This window comes from Pseudophryne corroboree, chromosome 4, assembly GCF_028390025.1.
Source record: "Pseudophryne corroboree isolate aPseCor3 chromosome 4, aPseCor3.hap2, whole genome shotgun sequence".
Lineage (NCBI taxonomy): Eukaryota > Metazoa > Chordata > Amphibia > Anura > Myobatrachidae > Pseudophryne > Pseudophryne corroboree.
The window spans coordinates 845,880,974-845,905,421 of NC_086447.1; positions in this window are offsets into that span (position 1 = coordinate 845,880,974).

Below are 24,448 nucleotides of genomic sequence, written 5' to 3' on the forward strand. Positions count from 1 at the left end.
CTCTGCTGTGTCCATTAAGTGGCTGTGCTGTTTCCAGCTACAAGTTGCTTTGCTGTGTCCATCTACAAGTGGCTGTGCTGTGTCCATCCACCAGCTGTGTCCAGTCCTCAGTCTAATTCTGTCACACAGTGGTGCTGCACTGACTCAACAGACCATGGCCCACCCACTGCATTTATATATAAGCAGTGTGACTACCTATTGTACGTTGCAAAAAAAGTTAAAAAAATTAATAAAAACATCAACCTGTGTGTGCTGTACCCCAGTGTGTTTGTTCAAATACATATTTAAGCCCTGTGACTCCATGCAGTGTGAGCCGAGCTGGCATTTAAAAACAAAAAGAAAAAAATATTGTTGTAGAATTTGTTTGTACAGTTCTGTGCACTCTACCCAATTACATTCTGTACCCCAGTGTGCTTTGTTCACTTAACATACTATATAAAAGTGGTCTGACTCCACACAGTGTGAGCTGAGCTGCCAGTTAAAAGTAAAAAAAAATAATTTAATAAAAATTGTTGTATAATTTGTTTGTACTGTTCTGTGCACTCTATCCCAGTACACTCTGTATCCCAGTGCACTTTGTTCATTTCACTTACATATGAAAGTGGTCTAACTCCACACAGTGTGAGATGTGCTGCCTGTTAAAAACTGGAAAACGATCAGTTTACAGAAGAACAGGAGCAGCAATTCAATACAACCGCTCCAGCTGCTGCCATGAAAAAAGCTTTCCCAAAAGACACAGTGGTGATTGCAGAGGAGACAACACAACATTTTGACATATGGTCAGGTCTAAAAGAATTGCCCAAAATCACCATCCAAAGAAAGGTGGAGGGTTATTTTAATGACAGCATACAAACAGGCATGTCACAGTGTCCCTTTGACTACAGGAAGGAAAAAAAGGCAATTTGGAGGCCCTTGTACAAACTGGCCTTGCATTACTTAAGCTGCACACCCTCCAGTGTGTACAGTGAGTTTTCAGCACAACTAGGATACTTTTCAGCGATCAGTGTAGGAGGCTACTTCCTCAAACTGGAAAAGATGATGTTCATCAAAATAAACTACAAGTTCCATGAGGAAGACCTGTACCCGCAATTACATCAAAGTACAGAGACTTCTGTAATGGTGTATTCCAGCGGGGATGAATTGATACAGGTTGAATATCCCATATCCAAATATTCCGAGATACGGAATATTCCGAAATACAGAATTTTTTGAGTGAGACTGAGATAGTGAAACCTTTGTTTTCTGTAGCTCAATGTACACAAACTTTGTTTAATACACAAAAGAATAAAAAAATATTGTATTAAATGACCTTCAGGCTATGTATATAAGGTGTATATGAAACATAAATGAATTGTGTGAATGTACACAAACTTTGTTCAATGCACAATGTTATTAAAAATATTGGCTAAAATGACCTTCAGGCTGTGTGTATAAGGTGTATATGAAACGTAAATGCATTCTGTGGTTAGACTTAGGTCCTATCACCATGATATCTCATTATGGTATGCAATTATTCCAAAATACGGAAAAATCCGATATCCAAAATACCCCGGGTCCCAAGCATTTTGGATAAGGGATACTCAACCTGTATTGTGTGAGGATGATGTACATACTGATGAGGTTGAGGATGGTAATGACGATGACATCTTGCCACTGCCTTATCTTAGCTGCCTTAAGCCCATTGATAGCTTGTTTTCTGGGGCCAAAAAACTAAGCACTTCAGCCACAAAAGTGACAATGCCTGTGACTGAAGTGCTTGGTTTGTTAAACTATGCATGTCCTTTTTAATATCCAACATAAGGGTGGGTGGTAGGGCCCAAGGACAATTCCATCTTGCATCACTTTAATTTTTGCCACTGTTGTGTTGCAAGATTTCATAGAAGTACAATAAACTGCCTTGTATTTGTACCATTGCTCTGTCACTTAGTAACCAGCCAGCTTGCCTTTGGCCTATACTGGATGAAAACAATAATTGTGAGCTGTGAGTTGATCTGGAAATGACTGAAAATTAGTGTTATTGAGGTTAATAATACTGTAGGAACAAAGGAAAGGCCAAAGTTATTTAATTTTTGCTTTTTTTTGTACATTTTTGGGAAAAATACAAAACCAGTCACCAGGCCTGGCACTACCCGCTTAGCGAAGGGATGCAGTGCAGGGAGGCGCTGGGACAGAGAGGCGCTCCCCCTGCTCTGCATCCCTTCACTGCTGTGCCGTCCTGTCCCCCCTGTTGCTGCTGCCGGCTGCTGTGCCTGTCACTGTATGACAGGCAGCGGCGCCAGCAGAATGAAAAGCCCACTCCCCCCACCCTACCCAATCACCTGTGACAGCGGGCTGTGTGCAGTGTGGGTCCTGAAAAGGGGGCAGAGCTATGACGGCATGAGGGGCGGAGCTACACAGGACCAGGCAGCTGAACAGTGGGAGAGTAAGCATTGCAGTGACGGCCAGCCAGACTTGGTAAGTGGAGGGTGAGAGAGAAATGTGTGTGTGTGTGTGTGTGTGTGTGTGTGTGTGTGTGTGTGTGTGTGTGTGTGTGTATGGTGGGTGTAGGGGTGTGTGTGTATGGTGGGGAGGTGTGTGTGTGGGTATATGGTGGGTGTGTATGTGTGTGTATATATGTGTGAATTGTGTGTGTGTGAGGTATGTCTATGTTCGCGCGCTTTGTGGACGCTACTGCTGGGGGGGCCATTACATGTAAGGATGCTGCTACTACAGGGGGGGGCATTACGTATAAGGATGCTACTACTACAGGGGGTGGGGCATTACTTATAAGGATGCTACTATTACTGAGGGGGGGGCATTACATATAATGATGCTACTACTACTGGGGGGGCATTATGTATAAGGACGCTACTATTACTGGTGGGGGCATTACATATAACGATGCTACTACTACTGGGGGGCGTTATGTATAAGGACGCTACTACTACAGGGGCAGCATTACATATAACAATGCTACCACTACTGGGGGGGCATTACGTATAAGGACGCTACTACTACTGGGGGGGCATTATGTATAAGGACGCTACTACTACTGGGGGGGGGCATTACGTATAAGGATGCTACTATTACTGGGGGGGCATTACATATAACGATGCTACTACTACTGGGAAGGCATAACATATAAGGAAGGTACTACTACTGGGGGCACATTACGTATAAGAATGCTACTACTTCTGGGTGTGCACTACATATAAGGACGCTACTACTACTGGGGGTGCATTACATATAAGAACGCTACTACTACTGGGGGTGCACTACGTATAAGGACGCTACTACTACTGGGGGGGGCATTATGTACAAGGACGGTACTACTACTAGGGGGGAATTACGTATAAGGACGCTTCTACTACTGGTGGGTGCACTACGTATAAGGACGCTACTACTACTGGGGGGGCATTATGTACAAGGACGGTACTACTACTAGGGGGGAATTACGTATAAGGACGCTTCTACTACTGGTGGGTGCACTACGTATAAGGGCGCTACTACTATAGGGAGGGCATTACGTGTAAGGACGCTACTACTACAGGGGCAGCATTACATATAACAATGCTACTACTACTGGGGGGGCATTACGTATAAGGACGCTACTACTACTGGGGGGGCATTATGTATAAGGACGCTACTACTACTGGGGGGGCATTACGTATAAGGATGCTACTATTACTGGGGGGGCATTACATATAACGATGCTACTACTACTGGGGGGCATTACATATAAGGACGGTACTACTACTGGGGGGGGCATTACGTATAAGGACGCTACTACTACTGGGGGCACATTACGTATAAGAATGCTACTACTACTGGGGGGGCATTATGTATAAGGACGCTACTACTACTGGGGGGGCATTACGTATAAGGATGCTACTATTACTAAGGAGGGGCATTACATATAACGATGCTACTACTACTGGGGGGGGCATTACATATAAGGACGGTAATACTACTGGGGGGGCATTACATATAAGGATGGTACTACTACTGGGGGGGCATTACGTATAAGGATGCTACTACTACTGGGGGGGGCATTATGTATAAGGACGCTACTACTACTGGGGGGGCATTACGTATAAGGATGCTACTATTACTGGGGGGCATTACATATAACGATGCTACTACTACTGGGGAGGCATTACATATAAGGACGGTACTACTACTGGGGGCACATTACGTATAAGAATGCTACTACTACTGGGTGTGCACTACATATAAGGACGCTACTACTACTGGGGGTGCACTACATATAAGAAGCTACACTACTGAGGGGGCATTATGTATAAGGATGCTACTACTACTGAGGGGGCATTATGTATAAGGATGCTACTACTACTGAGGGGGCATTATGTATAAGGATGCTACTACTACTGGGGTGCATTACATATAAGGACGCTGCTACTACGGGTGGGGCATTACGTATAAGATGAATAAGATTGTGCTACATTGTGAAGTAATTTTAAATGGGGGTACTATTGTGTGGTCATGCCCCTTACTTGTGAGACCACACCCCTTTTCCCGGCACGCACCAAAGGAATATGGGAGGGCGCAAATTTATAGTTTGCAGGGGGGCGCCGAACACCCTAGCACCGGCCCTGCCAGTCACAGCATTTTGGCAAAACCTGACGATGGTTAAGGACCCAAACCAGAAAAAATGGTCTGGCGCACATCTCTAATTAAAAACATTAGAAATTATTATTATTATATGGTTTTAAATTGATAGCAAACATACCAGTAGGTATCACAAACACTTTCAACTTGGCACTACAAAGACCAGTACTCCTTAGCAGCTACTGATCTCATGGATACCACACCAACATCTGTGAAAAAAATGTTGCTGAATGAATTTATAAGGTGCTAGAAAGGGAGGGGCGATATAGAAAGGAAACACACAAATCTAGTGCAATAAAAAAACAAATAAATCCACCTTTGGGGCCTGTTTTCAAAGGTGCACAAAAATGCGACCGAGGCTGCATCTCTTGCTGCAACCGTGTCTGCGCATTCATGCAAATGCCACGACACCACTGGCAGTGGCACTATTCTGTCAGGTCACAGCATTATAGTTATCACCAGTCCTATGGCAGGTGCAATTCACCTGAACATGACCTCCTGTGCAAGGAGCACTGCGTCAGCTACATGCTGTTTCTGACTAGCCAGTCCCCTGTTAATACAAAGGAACACCCACTAAAAATCACTCTCTTGTGTGCAGAACTGTCCTGCGTCTCAGAGCGGTAACCATCGGGGCGCATGTGCTGTGTGACTCAGACTGAAAATATTGTCCGCTTTTGGCCAGCATCGCCGTTGCGCCCACCTCTGAATTAGGCCCTTAGGGGCAGATGTACTAAGCCTTAGAGAGTAATAAAGTACCAGCCAATCAGCTCCTCACTGCCATGTTACAGGCTGTGTTTGAAAATGGTAGTTAGGGGCTGATTGGTTGGTACTTCATCTCTCACCACTTCATCTCTCTCCAAGGCTCAGTACCGGCCATAGCGATGGGGTTCAAAGGTACCTGTACGGGTCCCCAAGGTACAGTGAGGCACAGAGGATACTGTCAGCAGCGTATTTTTGGCAAGGGAACCAAAGCGGCAGCTTAGGGCCCAGTGGGGATGTGAGCTGTCTTGACCAATGAGAGAGTGAAAAGGCAGTGCAGAGTGATTCGGTGGTGCAGGGAAGACTGACATGTGGTGCAGCCTATGGGGTGGCGAGTTGTGGGCATTGTGGGCATGGCCTCAGGATGACAGTAGCCACGTACACACAGTGACTGTGTGGCATGAGTGTGCGCCCGCTCTTCCGTGTCTCGTTTTGTGCAGGCAGTTACGGGACATGGCTGCATCGCTGCTGGCTGAGATTTCCGTGCCCGCCTCCTCCCGTACCTAGGCGTGCTAGCTGCCTCCTGGTGGGGTGTGAGGGCTCCATGGGCCTGCTCTGCGGTGTTTTGGTCTGGGTTCTGAGGAATGGAGTGCAGGTGAGCAGTGGCATCACAAGGCGGGTGCGGAGGGTGCGCTCGCACCCAGGTGTGACGCCTGGAAGGGGTGACACCAATTTATGGGCTCCTCCACAGTGACAAGAGCCAGGTGCTGCAGTGTGAAAGTCTGCTACAGCACTCGGCTCCTGTCATAGAAGAGGAGCCGACAGCGCTGCAGACAGTCTCCGGGGGCAGCCTCCAGATGCTGGGCACACCCTCTGGAGTGATGATCCCGTGAGGCCATGCCCCTTTTTTGCAACCACGCCCCCTTTTTGCCACGGAAGCGCCTCCGGCGCGCTGGCCTATCAAGGGTGCGCCCGGTGACGCCTCTGCAGGTAAGTCACTCTCTAGGGTCAGGGCGACATGGTGAGTGGATACAGGCACACTGAGCTAGGGCTTTTGGGATGGGATGGGGGAGCTGGGAATGTAACATGGAGTCACTGGGGAGAGGAGGAGAGACAAACTGTACGGTGTGCGGGAGGAAGAAGAGAGGGAGAGGTGTTGGCAGAGTGTATTGGAATTACCTGATGCAGTGACCTCAGTCCACACCGGTGGTAAGGGAAGGAGGATTGCACAGCCGTGCAGTCTGACTTCTGCTGTAGAGAAGATGCAGCGCCCGGCTCAGCGTCAGCTCCGGAGCCACGATACATGCAATGGAACGCTGTGATTCTCTAGCTGAGATCCTGCACGCTTGCACACACCAGGACTCAGTCTCTCTCACTCACTCTAAAATGGAGCTCCGCCTCAGAGTGACTGTTGGCACTAGGGAATTAACACTAGGGGATGCGTCCATAGACTGCTGTGTAGAAGGAGACAGGCATAGAGCACACCATATCCTAACACTCCCCCTCGCTTAAGACTGTCTCCAGGTACAAATTTAAAGAACATGACATTTTATCAAACAAATCAATAAAGTCATTCTTGTAATTGAAAACATAATGTGAAGCAAAACAGTAAGAATAAGTCAACATTAACCATATTCTAGTCAACATTCCATCAGGAATGCATAAGTGTGATGACAGTCCTTTTGTCAACACGTCGGCAATATTTTCTTCACTGGCAACATATTTCACATTGACGGACTTGTTTTCCACCAACTCACGTATGAAGTGATGTCTTCTAGCAATGTGCTTAGACCGTCCATGATGCTTTGTGCTACACCAAAGATCAATTGCTCCCTTGTTATCACACTTTATGTTGATGATCTCACTGTGGTAAAGAAGACCTAATTCACATAAAGTCTCTTTTATACAAAGCGCTTCCTTTTAAATTTCTGTGAGCGCAATGTACTCCGCCTCTGTTGTGGAAAACAAGTTTTATGGTAAGAACTTACCTTTGTTAAAACTCTTTCTGCGAGGTACACTGGGCTCCACAAGGATAGACATAGGGGTGTAGAGTAGGATCTTGATCCGAGGCACCAACAGGCTGAAAAGCTTTGACTGTTCCCAGAATGCATAGCGCCGCCTCCTCTATAACCCCGCCTCCCTGCACAGGAGCTCAGTTTTTAGTTAACCAGCCCAATGCAGTAGCAGGAAAAGAGACAACAACGGTTAGTAGCCACATACACCACACTCTCCTGACAGGAGAAGTGTCATCGGCTAATGCCATACCAACCCAAAGAAGCTAAGTGCATCAGGGTGGGCGCCTTGTGGAGCCCAGTATACCTCGCAGAAAGAGTTTTAACAAAGGTAAGTTCTTACCATTAAACTCATTTTCTGCTGCGGGGTACACTGGGCTCCACAAGGATAGACATAGGGGATGTCCTAAAGCAGTTCCTTATGGGAGGGGACGCACTGTAGTGGGCCCAAGAACCCTGCGTTCAAAGGAAACATCCTGGGAAGCGGTGGTATCGAAGGCATAGAACCTAATGAACGTGTTCACAGAGGACCACGTAGCCGCCTTGCACAATTGTTCAAGGGTTGCACCACGGCGGGCCGCCCAAGAAGGTCCAACAAACCGAGTAGAATGGGCCGTAATGTGAGCAAGAGCCGAGAGACCAGCCCTCACATACGCATGTGCAATCACCATTCTAATCCATCTGGCCAAAGTTTGCTTATGAGCAGGCCAGCCCCGTTTGTGAAATCCAAACAGCACAAAGAGAGAATCAGATTTCCTAATAGAAGCAGTTCTCTTCACATAGATACGGAGAGCCCGTACCACATCCAAAGACCGCTCTTTGGGAGACAGATCAGGAGAAACAAGTGCCGGAACCACAATCTCCTTGTTAAGGTGGAACGAAGAAACCACCTTAGGCAAATAACCGGTACGAGTCCTAAGAACTGCCCGGTCGGTCATGGTGAAATATCAGATATGGGGAACTACAGGACAAGGCACCCAAATCTGACACTCTTCTAGCTGAAGCAATAGCCAGCAGAAACACCACCTTAAGGGAAAGCCACTTAAGATCAGCTGAACCAAGAGGTTCAAACGGAGACTCTTGTAACGCCTCCAAAACCACAACAAGTCCCAAGGAGCCACAGGCGGGACATAGGGAGGTTGAAAACGCAACACACCCTGAGTGAAGGTATGCACATCAGAAAAGGTCGCAATCTTTCTCTGAAACCACACCGACAAGGCAGATATTTGAACCTTGAGGGAAGCCAGACGCAGGCCTAAGTCCAGGCCCTGCTGAAGAAAAGCCAACAACTTGGCTGTACTATACTTGGAAGCATCATAATCGTTAGATGCGCACCAAACAAAGTAAAAATGCCAGACCGTATAGTAAATCCGAGCGGAAGCCGGTTTCCGGGCCCGCAACATAGTTTGAATGACCGCCTCAGAAAACCCTTTAGCCCTTAAGATGGAAGCTTCAAGAGCCACGCCGTCAAAGACAGCCGGGCTAGGTCCTGGTAGACACAGGGGCCCTGAACGAGGAGGTCTGGGCATTGCGGAAGTAGAATTGGACGCTCTGACGATAGGCCCTGCAGGTCTGAGAACCAGTGCCGTCTGGGCCACGCTGGAGCTATGAGAAGCAGAATTCCTCTTTCTTGCTTGAACTTCCGAATTACCCTGGGCAGGAGTGACACCGGAGGGAACACGTACGGCAGCCAAAACCTCCACAGCACCGCCAGCACATCCACGAATGGTGCTTGAGGATCCCTTGTCCTTGCTCCGAAGACCGGAACCTTGTGATTGTGTCGAGACGCCATCAGATCTACGTCTGGAAGGCCCCACTTTTCCACTAGGAGTTGAAACACTTCTGGATGGAGGCCCCACTCGCCGGCATGTACGTCCTACGACTGAGAAAGTCCGCTTCCCAATTCAGGACTCCCGGAATGTATATTGCCGATATAGCTGGTAGATGGCGTTCCGCCCAATGTAGAATCCGTAAGACTTCCTTCATTGCCAAACGGCTTCGAGTGCCGCCTTGATGATTTATGTAAGCCACTGTGGTGGCGTTGTCCAACTGTACTTGAACAGGTTGAATGGTTCTGAATTAAATGCTGGGCCAGGTTCAACGCATTGAAGACCGCCCGCAATTCCAGAATGTTGATCGAGAGGAGGGATTCCTCCTTGGTCCACCGACCCTGAAGGGAGTGTCGCTCCAGTACCGCGCCCCAACCTCTTAGACTGGCATCTGTCGTCAACAGGAACCAGTCGGATATCCAGAAAGGATGGCCCCTGCACAATTGTCGGTCCTGGAGCCACCAGAGCAGCGACAGACGGACCTCCGGAGTCAATGAGATCATGTGAGACCTGATCCGGTGAGACAAGTCATCCCACTTGGCTAGAATCAGCTTCTGGAGGGGGAAAGAATGGAATTGAGCATACCCCACCATGTTGAATGCTGACACCATGAGGCCCAGCACCTGCATCGCCGAATGTATCGACACTTGCGGACGAGAAAGGAAGCAACGAATCCTGTCCTGAAGCTTCAGGATTTTCTCCTGAGACAAGAACAACCTCTGGTTGTGTGTCCAATAGCGCTCCCAGGTGCACCATGCTCTGAGCAGGGACCAGGGAGGATTTCTTCCAGTTGATGAGCCACCCGTGGGCTTGTAGAAACCGGACAGTCATATCCAGATGACGTAGGAGAAGTTCCGGGGAATTTGCCAGGATTAACAAGTCGTCCAGATACCGCAGTATCTTGACCCCTTGACGGCGGAGTACCACCGTCATCACCGCCATAACTTTGGTGAAGACTCGCGGAGCCGTAGTTAAACCAAAAGGTAACGCCTGAAACTGCTTGCTGATGTGACGCTGCTATAGAAATATGCAGGTAAGCATCCTGTATGTCCAGGGAGACCATGTAGTCCCCAGGTTCCAAAGCCAGAACTATAGAGCGAAGGGTTTCCATACGGAACTTGGAAACCTTCACAAACCTGTTCAAAGCCTTGAGGTTGAAAATGGGCCGGGAGGACCCATTCGGTTTCGGGACTAGAAACAGCGGAGAATAGTACCCCCGGCCCCTCTGCGCAAGAGCACCTGTACTATGACTCCTGTATTCAGGAGGGTCTGTACCACCGAATGTAGAGTGTTTGCCTTTGTCTGGTCCAACAAGACGTCTGTCCGGCAAAATCGAGGAGGGGGTCGGTTTTTGAAGGCTATGGCGTAACCTCGAGTGATGATGACTTCCCGTACCCAGACATCTGAAGTGGTCTTCAACCATTCCTGGGTATACCCTAGAAGCCGGCACCCCACCCTGGGATACCCTAGGGGGAGGCCCGCCCCATCATGCGGCAGGCTTATCGGTCATGGAAGCTGGCTGACGGGCAGCCCAGGCTCTTTTGGGCTTCGGCTTACCAGGCTTGGACGTGCAGGCCTGCTTGTTGTATGCATGACCTTTTGCTTTACCTGAAGGACGAAAGGGGCAAAAGGAAGTACCTTTAGCCTTCAACACAGAAGGAGCGGTACTTGGCAGACAGGCAGTTTTGGCAGTAGCCAAGTCAGCCACAATCTTATTTAAGTCCTCCCCAAATAGAATATCTCCCTTGAAAGGGAGTACCTCCAGGGTTTTTCTAGAGTCCAGATCCACAGACCAGGATCTCAGCCACAAAATCCGGCGAGCCAGGACTGATGTAGTAGAGGCCTTGGCTGCTAGGACACCGGCATCAGAAGCCACCTCTTTAATATAGCGAGAAGCTGTGACAATATATGACAAGCATTCTCTAGCATGGTCAGAAGAGATTTCAGCTTCTAACTCCAAGGCCCATGCTTCAATAGCCTCTGCAGCAAATGTTGCTGCAATAGTGGGCCTTTGTGCAGCACCCGTGAGGGTGTAAATCGCTTTCAGACAACCCTCCACACGTTTATCCGTAGGCTTTTTTAGAGACGTGACGGTAGTGACAGGTAGAGCTGAGGAAACCACCATCCTTGCCACATGCGAGTCTACTGGAGGAGGCATTTCCCAATTTTTAGACAGCTCTGGCGCGAGGGGATAGCGAGCCAGCATCTTCTTTTGAGGCACAAACTTCTTACCCGGGTTTTCTCAGGGTTCCTGACGTATATCCACTAGGTGGTCAGAGTGAGGTAAAATTTGTTTAACCACCTTCTGACGCTTGAACCTATCTGGTTTCTTAGGAGGAACGGATGGCTCGGGATCATCCATAATCCGCAGAATCAATTTAATAGCCTCCAAAAGGTCAGGAACATCCACATGTGAACTACCCTCCCCATCAGCAGTATCTGTGTCAAAATCTGTGGGGTCAGTGTAAGTGCCATCTTCATCAGACGAGGTGTCAGTGACAACAGTGGATTGTGAGGAGATAAGAGCTCGCTTAGAGGACCCCTTGGGCTTGGGCGAGCGAGGGTCAGACCTTTTAGTAGTCAGGGACTGGTTCAACATCTTCAATTGAGCAGATAAATTGTCCGCCCACGGCGGGTTAGCAGCAGGGACCACATACGGTTGCACCGGCACAGGGGGTCCCATAGGGGGTGTTAATTTATTAACTAGCGTATGCAGAAGCATAGAAAAAGCAGCCCACGGAGGGTCATTATGGACCTCCGTTGCACAGTCCAACTGGGGGGCAAGGAGCCCCCAGAACCAGAGCCCACAGCTGCTACATTCCCCTCATATGGATCTGTGGCTTCAGCAACACCTGCAGTGTGTTCCGTCCCAGAACCGTTACCTTCAGAAGCAGACATGATATAACTTGCAGTATCAGGTAACACAGTACAATTGGCAGCAGCACAATACCTCTTACCCAAACTAGAGATGAGCGCCGGAAATTTTTCGGGTTTTGTGTTTTGGTTTTGGGTTCGGTTCCGCGGCCGTGTTTTGGGTTCGACCGCGTTTTGGCAAAACCTCACCGAATTTTTTTTGTCGGATTCGGGTGTGTTTTGGATTCGGGTGTTTTTTTCAAAAAACCCTAAAAAACAGCTTAAATCATAGAATTTGGGGGTCATTTTGATCCCAAGGTATTATTAACCTCAAAAACCATAATTTCCACTCATTTTCAGTCTATTCTGAATACCTCACACCTCACAATATTATTTTTAGTCCTAAAATTTGCACCGAGGTCGCTGTGTGAGTAAGATAAGCGACCCTAGTGGCCGACACAAACACCGGGCCCATCTAGGAGTGGCACTGCAGTGTCACGCAGGATGTCCCTTCCAAAAAACCCTCCCCAAACAGCACATGACGCAAAGAAAAAAAGAGGCGCAATGAGGTAGCTGACTGTGTGAGCAAGATAAGCGACCCTAGTGGCCGACACAAACACCGGGCCCATCTAGGAGTGGCACTGCAGTGTCACGCAGGATGTCCCTTCCAAAAAACCCTCCCCAAACAGCACATGACGCAAAGAAAAAAAGAGGCGCAATGAGGTAGCTGACTGTGTGAGTAAGATAAGCGACCCTAGTGGCCGACACAAACACCGGGCCCATCTAGGAGTGGCACTGCAGTGTCACGCAGGATGTCCCTTCCAAAAAACCCTCCCCAAACAGCACATGACGCAAAGAAAAAAAGAGGCGCAATGAGGTAGCTGACTGTGTGAGCAAGATAAGCGACCCTAGTGGCCGACACAAACACCGGGCCCATCTAGGAGTGGCACTGCAGTGTCACGCAGGATGGCCCTTCCAAAAACCCCTCCCCAAACAGCACATGACGCAAAGAAAAATAAAAGAAAAAAGAGGTGCAAGATGGAATTGTCCTTGGGCCCTCCCACCCACCCTTATGTTGTATAAACAGGACATGCACACTTTAACCAACCCATCATTTCAGTGACAGGGTCTGCCACACGACTGTGACTGATATGACGGGTTGGTTTGGACCCCCCCCCCAAAAAAGAAGCAATTAATCTCTCCTTGCACAAACTGGCTCTACAGAGGCAAGATGTCCACCTCATCATCATCCTCCGATATATCACCGTGTACATCCCCCTCCTCACAGATTATCAATTCGTCCCCACTGGAATCCACCATCTCAGCTCCCTGTGTACTTTGTGGAGGCAATTGCTGCTGGTCAATGTCTCCGCGGAGGAATTGATTATAATTCATTTTAATGAACATCATCTTCTCCACATTTTCTGGATGTAACCTCGTACGCCGATTGCTGACAAGGTGAGCGGCGGCACTAAACACTCTTTCGTAATACACACTTGTGGGAGGGCAACTTAGGTAGAATAAAGCCAGTTTGTGCAAGGGCCTTCAAATTGCCTCTTTTTCCTGCCAGTATAAGTACGGACTGTGTGACGTGCCTACTTGGATGCGGTCACTCATATAATCCTCCACCATTCTTTCAATGTTGAGAGAATCATATGCAGTGACAGTAGACGACATGTCCGTAATCGTTGTCAGGTCCTTCAGTCCGGACCAGATGTCAGCATCAGCAGTCGCTCCAGACTGCCCTGCATCACCGCCAGCGGGTGGGCTCGGAATTCTGAGCCTTTTCCTCGCACCCCCAGTTGCGGGAGAATGTGAGGGAGGAGATGTTGACAGGTCGCGTTCAGCTTGACTTGACAATTTTCTCACCAGCAGGTCTTTCAACCCCAGCAGACTTGTGTCTGCCGGAAAGAGAGATCCAAGGTAGGCTTTAAATCTAGGATCGAGCACGGTGGCCAAAATGTAGTGCTCTGATTTCAACAGATTGACCACCCGTGAATCCTTGTTAAGCGAATTAAGGGCTCCATCCACAAGTCCCACATGCCTAGCGGAATCGCTCCGTGTTAGCTCCTCCTTCAATGTCTCCAGCTTCTTCTGCAAAAGCCTGATGAGGGGAATGACCTGACTCAGGCTGGCAGTGTCTGAACTGACTTCACGTGTGGCAAGTTCAAAGGGCATCAGAACCTTGCACAACGTTGAAATCATTCTCCACTGCACTTGAGACAGGTGCATTCCACCTCCTATATCGTGCTCAATTGTATAGGCTTGAATGGCCTTTTGCTGCTCCTCCAACCTCTGAAGCATATAGAGGGTTGAATTCCACCTCGTTACCACTTCTTGCTTCAGATGATGGCAGGGCAGGTTCAGTAGTTTTTGGTGGTGCTCCAGTCTTCTGTACGTGGTGCCTGTACGCCGAAAGTGTCCCGCAATTCTTCTGGCCACCGACAGCATCTCTTGCACGCCCCTGTCGTTTTTTAAAAAATTCTGCACCACCAAATTCAAGGTATGTGCAAAACATGGGACGTGCTGGAATTTGCCCATATTTAATGCACACACAATATTGCTGGCGTTGTCCGATGCCACAAATCCACAGGAGAGTCCAATTGGGGTAAGCCATTCTGCGATGATCTTCCTCAGTTGCCGTAAGAGGTTTTTAGCTGTGTGCGTATTCTGGAAAGCGGTGATACAAAGCGTAGCCTGCCTAGGAAAGAGTTGGCGTTTGCGAGATGCTGCTACTGGTGCCGCCGCTGCTGTTCTTGCGGCGGGAGTCTATACATCTACCCAGTGGGCTGTCACAGTCATATAGTCCTGACCCTGCCCTGCTCCACTTGTCCACATGTCCGTGGTTAAGTGGACATTGGGTACAACTGCATTTTTTAGGACACTGGTGAGTCTTTTTCTGACGTCCGTGTACATTCTCGGTATCGCCTGCCTACAGAAGTGGAACCTAGATGGTATTTGGTAATGGGGGCACACTGCCTCAATAAATTGTCTAGTTCCCTGTGAACTAACGGCGGATACCGGATGCACGTCTAACACCAACATAGTTGTCAAGGCCTCAGTTATCCGCTTTGCAGCAGGATGACTGCTGTGATATTTCATCTTCCTCGCAAAGGACTGTTGGACAGTCAATTGCTTACTGGAAGTAGTACAAGTGGGCTTACGACTTCCCCTCTGGGATGACCATCGACTCCCAGCAGCAACAACAGCAGCGCCAGCAGCAGTAGGCGTTACACGCAAGGATGCATCGGAGGAATCCCAGGCAGGAGAGGACTCGTCAGAATTGCCAGTGACATGGCCTGCAGGACTATTGGCATTCCTGGGGAAGGAGGAAATTGACACTGAGGGAGTTGGTGGGGTGGTTTGCGTGAGCTTGGTTACAAGAGGAAGGGATTTACTGGTCAGTGGACTGCTTCCGCTGTCGCCCAAAGTTTTTGAACTTGTCACTGACTTATTATGAATGCGCTGCAGGTGACGTATAAGGGAGGATGTTCCGAGGTGGTTAACGTCCTTACCCCTACTTATTACAGCTTGACAAAGGGAACACACGGCTTGATAAATGTTGTCCGCATTTCTGGTGAAATACCTCCACACCGAAGAGCTGATTTTTTTGGTATTTTCACCAGGCATGTCAACGGCCATATTCCTCCCACGGACAACAGGTGTCTCCCCGGGTGCCTGACTTAAACAAACCACCTCACCATCAGAATCCTCCTGGTCAATTTCCTCCCCAGCGCCAGCAACACCCATATCCTCCTCATCCTGGTGTACTTCAACACTGACATCTTCAATCTGACTATCAGGAACTGGACTGCGGGTGCTCCTTCCAGCACTTGCAGGGGGCGTGCAAATGGTGGAAGGCGCATGCTCTTCACGTCCAGTGTTGGGAAGGTCAGGCATCGCAACCGACACAATTGGACTCTCCTTGTGGATTTGGGATTTCGAAGAACGCACAGTTCTTTGCGGTGCTTTTGCCAGCTTGAGTCTTTTCAGTTTTCTAGCGAGAGGCTGAGTGCTTCCATCCTCATGTGAAGCTGAACCACTAGCCATGAACATAGGCCAGGGCCTCAGCCGTTCCTTGCCACTCCGTGTGGTAAATGGCATATTGGCAAGTTTACGCTTCTCCTCCGACAATTTTATTTTAGGTTTTGGAGTCCTTTTTTTACTGATATTTGGTGTTTTGGATTTGACATGCTCTGTACTATGACATTGGGCATCGGCCTTGGCAGACGACGTTGCTGGCATTTCATCGTCTCGGCCATGACTAGTGGCAGCAGCTTCAGCACGAGGTGGAAGTGGATCTTGATCTTTCCCTAATTTTGGAACCTCAACATTTTTGTTCTCCATATTTTAATAGGCACAACTAAAAGGCACCTCAGGTAAACAATGGAGATGGATGGATACTAGTATACAATTATGGATGGACTGCCGAGTGCCGACACAGAGGTAGCTACAGCCGTGGACTACCGTACTGTACTGTGTCTGCTGCTAATATAGACTGGATGATAATGAGATGTAGTATGTATAAAGAAGAAAGAAAAAAAAACCACGGGTAGGTGGTATACAATTATGGATGGACTGCCGAGTGCCGACACAGAGGTAGCTACAGCCGTGGACTACCGTACTGTACTGTGTCTGCTGCTAATATAGACTGGATGATAATGAGATGTAGTATGTATAAAGAAGAAAGAAAAAAAAACCACGGGTAGGTGGTATACAATTATGGATGGACTGCCGAGTGCCGACACAGAGGTAGCTACAGCCGTGGACTACCGTACTGTACTGTGTCTGCTGCTAATATAGACTGGATGATAATGAGATGTAGTATGTATAAAGAAGAAAGAAAAAAAACCACGGTTAGGTGGTATACAATTATGGATGGACTGCCGAGTGCCGACACAGAGGTAGCTACAGCCGTGGACTACCGTACTGTACTGTGTCTGCTGCTAATATAGACTGGATGATAATGAGATGTAGTATGTATAAAGAAGAAAGAAAAAAAAACCACGGGTAGGTGGTATACAATTATGGATGGACTGCCGAGTGCCGACACAGAGGTAGCTACAGCCGTGGACTACCGTACTGTACTGTGTCTGCTGCTAATATAGACTGGATGATAATGAGATGTAGTATGTATAAAGAAGAAAGAAAAAAAAACCACGGGTAGGTGGTATACAATTATGGATGGACTGCCGAGTGCCGACACAGAGGTAGCTACAGCCGTGGACTACCGTACTGTACTGTGTCTGCTGCTAATATAGACTGGATGATAATGAGATGTAGTATGTATAAAGAAGAAAGAAAAAAAAACCACGGGTAGGTGGTATACAATTATGGACGGACTGCCGAGTGCCGACACAGAGGTAGCTACAGCCGTTAACTACCGTACTGTACTGTGTCTGCTGCTAATATAGACTGGTTGATAAAGAGATGTAGTAGTATGTATGTATAAAGAAGAAAGAAAAAAAAACCACGGGTAGGTGGTATACAATTATGGACTGACTGCCGAGTGCCGACACAGAGGTAGCTACAGCCGTGAACTACCGTACTGTGTCTGCTGCTAATATAGACTGGTTGATAAAGAGATGTAGTAGTATGTATGTATAAAGAAGAAAAAAAAAAAAACCTCGGGTAGGTGGTATACAATTATGGACGGACTGCCGAGTGCCGACACAGAGGTAGCTACAGCCGTGAACTACCGTACTGTGTCTGCTGCGACTGGATGATAAATAATGATATAAAAAATATATATATATCACTACTGCAGCCGGACAGGTATATATATTATATAATGACGGACCTGCTGGACACTGTCTGTCAGCAGAATGAGTTTTTTATAGAATAAAAAAAAAAACACCACACAAGTGAAGTCACACGACGAGTGTTTAACTTTTTCAGGCAATCACACAATATAGTATACTACAGGTTGAGTATCCCATATCCAAATATTCCGAAATACGGAATATTCCGAAATACGGACTTTTTTTAATGAGAGTGAGATAGTGAAACCTTTGTTTTTTGATGACTCAATGTACACAAACTTTGTTTAATACACAGTTATTAAAGATATTGTATTAAATGACCTTTAGGCTGTGTGTACAAGGTGTATATGAAACATAAATGAATTGTGTGAATGTAGACACACTTTGTTTAATGCACAAAGTTATAAAAAATATTGGCTAAAATTGCCTTCAGGCTGTGTGTATAAGGTGTATATGAAACATAAATGCATTCTGTGCTTAGATTTAGGTCCCATCACCATGATATCTCATTATGGTATGCAATTATTCCAAAATACGGAAAAATCCGATATCCAAAATACGTCTGGTCCCAAGCATTTTGGATAAGGGATACTCAACCTGTACTAACTATACTGGTGGTCAGTGTGGTCAGGTCACTGGTCAGTCACACTGGCAGTGGCACTCCTGCAGCAAAAGTGTGCACTGTTTAATTTTAATATAATATGTACTCCTGGCTCCTGCTATAACCTATAACTGGCACTGCAGTGCTCCCCAGTCTCCCCCACAATTATAAGCTGTGTGAGCTGAGCACAGTCAGATATATATACATAGATGATGCAGCACACTGGGCTGAGCAGTGCACACAGATATGGTATGTGACTGAGTCACTGTGTGTATCGTTTTTTTCAGGCAGAGAACGGATATATTAAATAAAACTGCACTGTCTGGTGGTCACTGTGGTCAGTCACTAGTAAACTCTGCACTCTCTACACTTCTACAGTACTCCTAAGCTCCAGTAAATCAGGTCAATCTCTCTCTCTCTTCTAATCTAAATGGAGAGGACGCCAGCCACGTCCTCTCCCTATCAATCTCAATGCACGTGTGAAAATGGCGGCGACGCGCGGCTCCTTATATAGAATCCGAGTCTCGCGAGAATCCGACAGCGTCATGATGACGTTCGGGCGCGCTCGGGTTAACCGAGCAAGGCGGGAAGATCCGAGTCGCTCGTACCCGTGAAAAAAAACATGAAGTTCGTGCGGGTTCGGATTCAGAGAAACCGAACCCGCTCATCTCTAACCCAAACCCCTTCGCAGTGTAGTCAGCACAAGCAGAGATAAAGGAGAGATATGGTGACTAAAATCACAGAGAAAAATACGTATTAAAGTATTTCTTGTGAAAATCCTATATAAATATAAAACCTGACGCACCAAGCCCCCTCAGGTTATAGAATATAGGGATAGCAAGTTGAGTGAGAGACACAAAATGGAAACCACTCAGCAAGCTAATGCACACACATATAGTCACAGTTGTACAATGCAGAGGTTATTACTAACAATAATACTGCTCTAGACCACCTTATATAGCTATGTAGTCAATAGATATAACACTGCACAGTAAGAACTGGATGTATATCACAAGGTAATTGTACTAGAAAACCCTGACTAAATGCACTCTTTCTTAACTAACACTGTCTAATAGCCAGGTAGAATACTTAAGTGTCATGTAAAGTCACAGCGCTGACAACCAGGCGGCTTTACACAGGAGGATTTGCCCAAGCAGTCCCAGGAACAGTGTAGCTGAGAGAAATGGCGCCCAGACACTGACAGGGAGTGAGGAAAAGACAGATATGCAGCTCCACGGCAGTGGCAAACGCAGGATTTGCATGGGGGGGGGTTTCCAGAACTGGGCGGAGCCAATCACGGGGGTGGGGACTGAGGTGACCCAGTATATGCTGGGTCCGTAAAACTAGTGTGTCTGTGTGTGTGTGTGTGTGTGTATATGTATGTATGTATATATATATATATATATATATATCTACACATATATATATATATATATATATATCTACACACATATATATATATATATATATATATACATACATACACACACATACATACATATACACAAGTGGTCTTCAGTATGCCGGCGGTCGGGCTCCCGGCGACCAGCATACCGGCGCCGGGAGCCTGACCGCCGGCATACCGACACTTATTCTACCTCGTGGGTCTCCCTGGAGGGAGAATAGAATAGTGCGGCGCGCGTAGCGTGGCGAGCGCAGCGAGCCCGCAAGGGGCTCATTTGCGCTCGCCACACTGTTGGTAAGCTGACGGCCGGGCGCCGGGAGATCGTAGTAAACCCATATACATAGCATATTAAACATGCATACATACATACATATATATATATATATACACACACACATACAGTACACATATATATATACACATGTATATATATATATATCATGTGTGTGTGTGTGTGTGTGTGTGTGTGTGTGTGTGTGTGTGTGTGTGTGTGTGTTTATATGTATGTATGTATATACATGTGTATATATGTAGGCACATGGATATATATGTACTATAATTAAAATAAAGTAAACTTTTATTGCACTTGCAAGTGCCACCAGGAAGACAGCAGGCTGCAGAGGACGCTAGACAGTCATTAATAATACTCATGCAGCTTAAAAAAAAAAAATTTTTTTTTTTTTTTTTTTTAAGCGGAGGGGGGTTTCTGGGTACTTGGAAACCCCCCCTGGGTGCGCCACTGCACGGCGGGAACATTTGCAGGAAATGGCACCCTGGGGCTGGGGGAGGGGCTCCAGGTATAAGCCTTATCCCCCTGCTGGCAAAACCACCGGGTACTGTGGGTTACTTTTAAAATGGTTTTAAGAGAAGACCTGACCTGCACCCATGCCCTGATGATCTAGTGGGATCACCTGTACTGCCACAGAGTCCACCGCCAGCGCGTGCGGGCCGCCTCCCACAGACCATGCCGGATCGCAATAAAGTACGGGTCCCGCAAGCGGGACCCACTCACCACCTCCCGAAGCGCGGCCACGCGATCCCAGAGAGCCCCCGTCGTGTGTGCCTGACGTTAGAAGAAAACCGGAGCCTCCTGCTGTAGGTACCCGGCAACCAGGGCTCGGGAGTGTACAGCGCCGCTGGGGAGAGATGGAGCTGCAGCAGTGAATGTCAAAGACATATACACACTGCTACAGCCCTTGAAGTCTTCACTTTTCTTCTTAAAAAGCTCTTCTCAGGGCTGCCCTGAGCAGCCCCTCTGTTATGTGCCTGCTATCTGCGGCACCAACTACAAAACTGAGCTCCTGTGCAGGGAGGCGGGGTTATAGAGGAGGCGGCGCTATGCATTCTGGGAACAGTCAAAGCTTTTCAGCCTGTTGGTGCCTCGGATCAAGATCCTACTCTACACCCCTATGTCTATCCTTGTGGAGCCCAGTGTACCCCGCAGGAGAAAGAGCAACTGTGGGTTGTTTCCTACTTCCCCAGCTTACGGCTATGCCTGCTAGTGCAAACAGGTATACAGTATAAGAATGTCTATCATCCACATCTGATCCCCAGTCGGCATCACAGAATACTTTTTAGCTGGTATCTGTTGATCTTGTAAATCTCAGCTTTAATGAACTTGTACCTTTGAGGTACCTTAGTATTCTCTTTACTGCAATCCAATGTTGTCTCCCAGGATTGTTTTCGAACTGCCTTGCCCGAATAACTGCATGTGTGATGTCCAGTCGTGTCCCAGTGCTTGCATACAACAAACTACCAATAGCATTTTAAAAAGGATTTCTTGCATTTCCTCTATCTCCCCCTTGCTATTTGGTGACATGACCTTCACCATCTTTGTACATTTATCAATGGGAGTACTTACTGGTTTTGCACCTGTCATTCCGTATTTGGAAATTATTGCCTCAATGTATGTTTGTTGGTCAATTGTGACAATTCCCTCTTGCAGGGTTTGTACAATTTTTATACCTAATAGATGATTTGCAGGGCCTAGATCTTTCAACATGAATCTTTGTTTAAGCTGGTGCTTCATGTCAGTGATGTGATTTCCTTGAGCTGCCAAAAGTAAATTATCCATATAGACAGCTATAATGAACAACTTTTCTTCTATAGTATTATAGTATAGGCAGTGATCAGTCTCTGACCTAACAAAGTTCAATTCTAGAAGCACTGCATCCAGCTTCACGTACCAGCTATGACCACTTTGTTTGATGTCATATAGTGACTTCTTTAAGAGACAAACCTTCCCAGTTTGGAAAATAACCATGTTCAGGTGGTTCCATGTAAATTTCCTCAACTAACTCTCCATTCAGGAATGCAGAATCAAAGTCTAGCTGATATAACAGTAGATCATGTAGTGTAGCAATAGCAATCACTATACCTTGTGACTAGTGAGTAGATCGCTCCGTAATTGATTCCATATTTCTGGGTATATCCCTTGGCAACAAAGCAGCCTTTGTAACGAGCTACTGACCAGTCTGCATTCAACTTCTTGCAGAAAACCCACTTTTTTTCTACGGTCGCTTGGTCTATCAATCATAGTCCATGTACTGTTATCATTTAGAGCTGACAGTTCTGTATCAATTGCTGACTTCCACTCTGTCCAATCACTGCTTGACTTTGCTTCCTGTATGTTTTGAGGTTCACAGTAAGCTATGTTTGCGTACTCCTCACTGTCTTTCTTGACTGGAACACCTTTGTTGCTCCTCATGGAACTTCTGTTCCCTGACTTGTTGTCCGCTCTGACACTCTTAGATTCACACACTTTCTGCTGCCTGTACATACAATGATATTTTCTTGTTGCTCCACTGCTTCAGTTAGTGGCGCTGTCTCGTAGAACACCACATCTCTGGATTTAAGAAGACGTTTACTTGTAACCAGTGGTGCAAGTAGAAAAAATGTCTTACGGGTACTGTGTGCGCGCAAAAAAATGGGTGTGGCCAAATGCCACATGGGGCGTGGCCAATGAAAATGGGGGCGTGATACACATATGGGGGAGGGGCAGATACACGTATGACCCCAATAGTGCCAGATACACGTTGCCCCACAGTGCCAGATATACATTGCCCCACAGTGCCAGATACACATTGACTAACAGTGCCAGATACACATTGCCCCACAGTGCCAGATACAGAAATGCCCCCAGAGTGCCAGATATACATTGCCTCGCAGTGTCAGATACACGTTGCCCCACAGTGCCAGATATACATTGCCCCACAGTGCCAGATACACATTGCCCCACAGTGCCAGATACACAAATGCTCCCACTGTGTCAGATATACATTGCCCCCCGTGCCAGATACAGAAATGCCCCTACAGTGCCAGATATGCCCCCAGTGCCAGATATCCCCCAGTGCCAGGTATACATGCCCCCCCAGTGCCAGATATCCCCCAGTGCCAGGTATACATGCCCCCCTGTGCCAGATATCCCCCAGTGCCAGGTATACATGCCCCCCTGTGCCAGATATCCCCCAGTGCCAGGTATATATGCCCCCCAGTGCCAGATATCCCCCAGTGCCAGGTATATATGCCCCCCAGTGCCAGATAGAAATGCCCCCCCAGTGCCAGATATCCCCCAGTGCCAGATAGAAATGCCCCCCCAGTGCCAGATATCCCCCAGTGCCAGGTATAACATGCCCCCCCCCCCCTTTCCCTGCTCACCGCTGCCGCTGGCCGCTGCCGTCCTGTGTGAGGGAAGGAGAGCGCAGCCTGTGCCTCTCCTTCCCCTCAGTCTCCGGCGGGTGTCTCACAGTTTAATTCAGCGCCGATCCGTGAGCCAATCAGAGCTCACACCGCGAGCTCTGATTGGCTCACGGATCGGCGCTGAATTAAACTATGACACCTGCCGGAGACTGAGGGGAAGGAGAGGCACAGGCTGCGATCTCCTTCCCTCACATCAGCGGCGGTGCGAGGAGCGGCGGCCCGTCGGTGTGGGTACGGCGTACCCACGGCTAAATTCTTACGGGTACGCCGTACCCACCCGTACCCGCCCACTTGCACCACTGCTTGTAACATCACAAAGTCTGTATCCTTTGCTTTCGTCGCAGTATCCGAGCATTATACATTCTATGGATTTTGGATCTAGCTTTCTCCTTTGCTCCTTTGGTATATGTGCAAAAGCTTTGCTCCCGAAGACACGAAGATGACTGACACTTGGCTTTTTCCTGGACCAAGCCTCCAGTGGCGTTTTACCTTTGACGACCACTGTAGGTGCATGATTCTTTAGGTATACTGCAGTAGATACTGTTTCTGCCCAAAACTTCTTTTCCAGGCAAGTTCACTTAGCATAGTCGGTGCTCTCTCAACAATTGTGCGGTTTGCCAGCTCACTCATGCCATTTTGTTCCAGTGTGTAGGCAATTGTTAGCTGATGCTTTATGCCATTTTTCCTAAGGAATGCAGCTAAGACATTGTTATCATACTATCCACCATTGTCTAATCTCAGGATCTTTAGTTTCAAACCTGTCTGATTCTCCACCAGGTTTTTGTATTCCGCAATTTTGTTGACAACTTAACTCTTTTCTTTAATGAAGTACACGTCTGTCATTCTTGTGGCGTCATCAATGAGAGTCATGAAATACCTGTAGCCACTGATTGATTGTTCCTCCATTGGACCACACACGTCTGTGTGCACTAGAGCTAATAGTGTCTCTGCTCTACTAACTGACTTTGGAAATGGGTTGC